At 32.1% G+C, this 6,000-nt stretch overlaps 1 long non-coding RNA gene across 9 annotated transcripts in view; it reads right to left on the minus strand.

The window, feature by feature from the left end:
- Positions 1 to 6,000, minus strand: part of LOC136039501 (uncharacterized) — a 137,043-nt gene that overhangs the window by 45,927 nt on the left and 85,116 nt on the right. For all 9 annotated transcript variants that reach the window (XR_010620464.1, XR_010620469.1, XR_010620470.1 and 6 more), the window contains one exon: positions 5,198 to 5,770. This is a non-coding gene — a long non-coding RNA (uncharacterized LOC136039501). The remainder of the gene's footprint in view (positions 1 to 5,197; positions 5,771 to 6,000) is intronic.

A 6,000-nucleotide genomic window follows, 5' to 3' on the forward strand; every position in this document is an offset into this window, starting at 1 on the left:
TACTTTAGCATAAAGAGCGAGGTATTTATCTCCTCCTAAATACATCGCTCTTTAAGCTAAAGTATTTTTAGAATCCCTCATATGCGTAATAATCTCTGTTCGTTTTAAGTTTTAACGCTTACTTAAGTTTGACCTTACTTTCAACTGAAAAAACTTTCTCATGTTTATTTTTTCATTGTTTTTTTTATGGTAATGGTAAAAAAACCCATGCACTTTTCATTGAATTTCTCTTCCCCCAAGACATATTCCTCCAAGGAAAGATCCTCCCACATATCCCTCTCCCCTCAACCCCGCCCCCAAACCAAAAAAATCCCCCCGAAGATGTCTGTACACTTCCCAATAACCATTTCTGTATGTAAACACTGGTCAAAGTTTGTAACTTGCAACCCCTCCCCCAGGGACTGTGGGGGATTAATTCATCCCCAAAGACATAGTTATTATGATTTTTGAGTATGCAGAACAAAATGGCTATCTCAAAATTTTGATCCATTGACTTTGGGAAAAAAATAAGCGTGGTAGGGGGCCTAGATGCCCTCCAATTTTTTTGGTCACTTAAAAAGGACACTAGAACTTTTCATTTCCGTTAGAACGAGCCCTCTTGCGAAATTCTAGGACCAATTGGTCGATACGATGACCCCTGAAAAAAAAAAAAAAAAAAAAAAAAAAAAAAAAAAAAAAAAAAAAAAAAAAAAAAACGCACCCATGATTTGTCTTCTGGAAAAAAAAAATATGAAATTCCACATTTTTGTAGATTGGAGCTTGAAATTACAGCTGTAGGGTTCTCTTATACTCTAAATGCGATGGTGTGATTTTCGTTAAGATTCTATGACTTTTAGGGGGTGTTTTCCCCTGTTTTCCAAAATAAGGCAAATTTTCTCAGGCTCGTAACTTTTGATGACAAAGATTACAGATTTCAAGGTCGTTGGATTGATGCTTGCGAAAAAGGCTTTTATATTTATCATTCGGATTTTTCTGCTCTGTAGTTTCTTTTTTCAGATGATAATGTCTTTTAAACCTCTTTAAAAAATAAAAAATAAATTTGCCCTCCCAAATATAATCATATCAACCAATGGCCCTGAAATAACAAGAGAAGGCTCATCCAAACCGAGACTTTCCGTCTTAGTACATTTTAGAAGAAGAAAAAAGGATGTTTCTAAGCAAAGTGACGCTTCCTGTCATTTGTGCTGCGAATCTGTTTCAGGCGCCACAACGCTGTATGTTGCGCTAGAACCAACAGAGCTTATTGAAAACGTACACGCAAAAACACCACGAAATTTACGATAGTAGTTAGTTAAGATATTTTTTAAAGAAATAAAAAAGGGGAGAAATAAAAGAAAAGAAAATGATAGAAACTAGGGTAATTTCAATAATTTTTCATAAAAAAAAAAATAAATAATAATTTTCAACATAAAATCAATGACAAGAAAAAAAAAAGAAGCCAAACAAAAAAACAACAGAGAAGCCTGAAAAACCAGAAAAAACAAAACACGAAGCTGAAAGTGCAAAAAAGAAGAAACAGAAATGAGACTGTGATCAAAAATTTAATTAAGAGCTTCCATTGAAGACGTTTTTAGTTGGCATAATTCTTATATATTTAGCATGGTAATGTTCTCTGTCTCATAATCCTATTTTTATTCAATAGCCTCTGAAATCCTTTAAAAATTAACTTTACAGAAAATAAAACAACATTTGTGAAAATTATACTCAACGCATTTTGATATTGCACTTTTGTATAATAAAATAGTAGCCTCAGATTCGTAGCTTATAAGCCTTTTAACGTTTGCAATGAAACAAATTAAAAACATCTGCAAAATACGTACTTAGTAAGTTTTGATTTATAGGGGTCTAACCATAATTCTGTAGGCTATGTTGGTTGACTTTCAATCTTTTATTACTTCCTTGAACATACCTGTATAATCACAAGTCAAAATATTAACATCATATTTGTATAAAAAAAAGTTTAAGACTGAAAGGGGCGGTACCTGAAGGTGGAATAGAACAAAGAGCCACAATACAGCCCTATATTAAAATCAAATACCTTAATATCTTCAATATCGAACTGAAAGTTTTCTATAAAACTCTGCGAGGGCCTTTTAGGTATATAATTTGAAGTTTCAGGGATTTCTTTAGAAGTTTAATTTTATTCCAAAGTAAGCTGCAAAATCTACATCACAGTAATATAGTCAAAAATTCTTTAGGTAAAACTTAAAATTAAATATCCGGCAAAAGATTCTCCAGAAAAACTGTCATACCAGACATGGGCTGTACAACCTTAATAGCAACACGAGCGACGCAATTAAAAGGTTGGATTTCCCATCACACAGTTGTAATGCCGGTGTCAGAGCTGTTACGATTGTAACGCTGTATAATTGGTTAAACGTTCAAAAGTAGGCGGGGCCATCAGCATATAAATACTGCTATTCATTACTTGGTTTTATCAGTTGCAAAATAACTGTCAAACTGTAAACGTGTTTTAATTTGTGAGACATTAAAAGTCTTATATTTAAAAGATCAACAAGCTATTAGCTACAGAAATATCAAATCCTGTGTGGGTCTTAAGAAAATGGGAGCTCAACATAACCAGGCTAGTGCTAGTGCGGTTAGTGGACCATTGATAACTCTAGAAAAGGCTAAATTAAAATTGAAGAATATCCTAGTGAAACTCCTCAAACTAAGCAACGATCAAGCAGAAGGTGCCTCTAAAAATGTGTCAAGACTTGTTCAAGCTTTAATTGATCAAAAAATTCAACCTGACGAATTTACACAAAGAATCCAAAAGGAACTAAATTTGTCAGAGAATCGGAGCTTATCCCCCTTCCTTCAGAAAACACTTCCATACTTTCGGTATTCTTTGGCTACAGGTGAGATAAAAATTGATGGACTTGTTCCGCCATCTCTAAATTCAGCACCGGCTCTACCACGAGTTGTCCCAGCTAGTCCCATGTCCCCACTTGGCTCCGAAACGGTCGCAAATGCTCCAATGATCAGAGCCATTCAGCCTAACCAATTTCAAAGCCCCCAAACTCAAATAACTGTCCAAGCTCCTGTTGCTACCCAACATACAATTGGTGCACCACCTGAACTGCCTAGAACCCCAAATATACAAAACAGAATAGTCATCCCGAAAGAAAAGGTACCCTATAGGAATTTGGAAACTCCTAATCAGCTCAAAACAGTTAATAAAGGAATAGAAAGCCCTGTGTCCATGTGTAGTTTTGTCCAAAAGAGTATCATATCCAAAGAAAACAAATTCAGCTCGTCTCTTAATTCCTCGACTGTCATTAGTGGTGATGATGATATCAATGACGTGGCAACGATGGGTGGGGTCAATTTAGCAGAAGAATCTCAAAGACTCCTAGGTCCCACTAAATTAGTTGGAACTCAAATCCGATCAGTTAAAAACGAAGTATTTTTTCCTCCAACGCCATTACAAGGAAAAGTGCGGAAAGTCTTATCTCGATATCCTGGTATAGAAGAGATATCCCCAGATTTCATTACCCTGGTTAGTCACGCTGCTCAAGAACGACTAAAAAATATATTGGAACGCCTATCGGTTGTCACGGAACATAAAATGGAATTTATTAAGAACAAAGAAGATTATTATGTTGGTCACGATGTTAGAGCTCAAATTAAATTTCTCGAAGACTTAGAGAAAGCAAAAAGAAAAAAAAAAGGAAGAAAACGAAAGGGAAACATTACTAAAGGCTGCCAAATCCAGATCTAGGACTGAAGACCCTGAACAGCAAGCAAAGCTAAGAGCCAAAGTTAAAGAGATGCAAAGGGTGGAGATGGAAGAGATGTGTCAAGCGGAAGCCAATCGTACAGCGTTACAAGCAATCGGCTCGAGAAAGAAGCCAAAATTGGAAACAGTAGCAACCAGAGTCGCTCAGATGCCTTATTCTCCAAGACTTAAGAGACCGACTGTTCGCGAAATGCTATTTATATTAGAGGAAGATAAAGAAACTTGTAGGTCATCATTGTTGTATAAAGCCTTTGTCAATTATAGAGAATAGAATTGAACGCAGTATTAGAAATTGTATGCTATGTTGGCCTAAATTCTTTTCAACATCAAAGAAATTTACAGGATTGCAGGTTTGGAAAATTCTTGTTTGCTACACATCAAAATTTTTATTTCTTAAGCAAGCTTTAAATTCTTTGTTGAAGGTGAGATTAAAAAAAAAAAAAAAAAAAAAAAAAAAAAAAAAAAAAAAAAAAAAAAAAAAAAAAAAAAAAAAAAAAAAAAAAAAAAAAAAAAAAAAAAAATGCCCCTTAAAGATACGAAAGTATGCCTAGTGGACGCGTCCTCGTTCGCAAGGGGCGGACTAATGGTCTCCACGGGTAACCATTAGACTAAGTCCACAGGAAGAATTTTTTTTGTAAAATTTAAAAAGTAATTATAACAAACAACACATTTTACCTTTTTTTTTAAATGTAAAAAGCCAACTAAATAAACTATTCTTAAATAGCTTACTAAATTTGTAACACAGCTCCATCCACACTTCATATTATGGGTTCATAAAAGCACACTATTAAAATATGCCATGCTGAGATAAAGAACTTAACCAAAGAGAAGATAAATTAATACATTATATATATATATATATATATATATATATATATATATATATATATCCATTATTAATAAAAATAATAATTATTACTGATTTTAAGAATCAAATTAAGATTAATAATTGATAATATCAATATTAATGTAAATATATATATATATATATATATATATATATATATATATATATATATATATATATATATATATATATATATATATATATATATATATATATATATATATATAAATCCATTATTAATAAAAATAATAATTAATCCTGATTTTAAGAATCAAATTAAGATTAATAATTGATAATATACATATATATATATATATATATATATATATATATAAATCCATTATTAATAAAAATAATAATTAATACTGATTTTAAGAATCAAATTAAGATTAATAATTGATAATATCAATGTTATTGTATATATATATATATATATATATATATATATATATATATATATATATATATATATATATATATATATATATATATGATATAAATAAACAATATTATAATAAATTAATAAAAAAGGTTAAGAAAAAGTGATAAAATAATTAAAGATAAAAAAAAAAAAAGTAAAAACCACTCATAAAAACCAAAAAAATTACCTCAGGCGATAGTTTACTGAGCTTGATTGTTGGCTTCATTATTCAGTATCCTTAGAGCCTTTTGGCAGTTTAATCCAATTATCAGTTTTACACTCTTTACACTAGATTTATCCTTCTCTACAATTTCCACAACTCTATCACCATCAACAACTACTTTGCCAGATTTCAATCAAAATAGAACCACCACTAACACCATCTACTTGCATCATCTACATGATTTTTGTGAGGTTTATCCTTTGTCCTGTTTAAGTTTTTTTTTTTTACCTCTTTCTTGAGGCGCTTTATCAAGTGTTTCTGCGTCATTTAAAATTGAGATTTGCTCACTACTTGGCATTTTCACAGTGTTTTGTACAACCTCCACTGGTGAGCCAACACTACTTGGATTCACAATTGGAGAATATTTGTGTGAAATCTGGTCATGTATTTGTGCTGGGAGCGTTGAGTCTGAGATGGGTGAATTTGTGACATCAGACTTTGTTGTGAAGTCCCTACACTCAAAGCAACAGAGGCAGGAGATAGTGGCGAAGGCCCTGGAGACTACATTGGGGCATAAAAGCTCACGTGCTGCATTATCTAAAAGTTCAAGATAAATAATTCAGAACAAAATAAAGAAAAGAATAACAACATATAATTAGCTACATTTGATGTTGCACTACGCGATTTTGGGGTGCCTCAGGTAATTGATAATGCTTCTGTAAGGCAATCTTTCTTCTTAAAGCGACAGTTTTAACAACTTTAAAAACTTTGCCAACAAAATGCTGCCTTTTCTATGAAAAACCAGCTTGTCATTGTCTATCCTCTTT

The sequence above is a fragment of the Artemia franciscana genome, chromosome 19, assembly GCF_032884065.1.
Source record: "Artemia franciscana chromosome 19, ASM3288406v1, whole genome shotgun sequence".
In the NCBI taxonomy this organism is placed as follows: Eukaryota; Metazoa; Arthropoda; class Branchiopoda; order Anostraca; family Artemiidae; genus Artemia; species Artemia franciscana.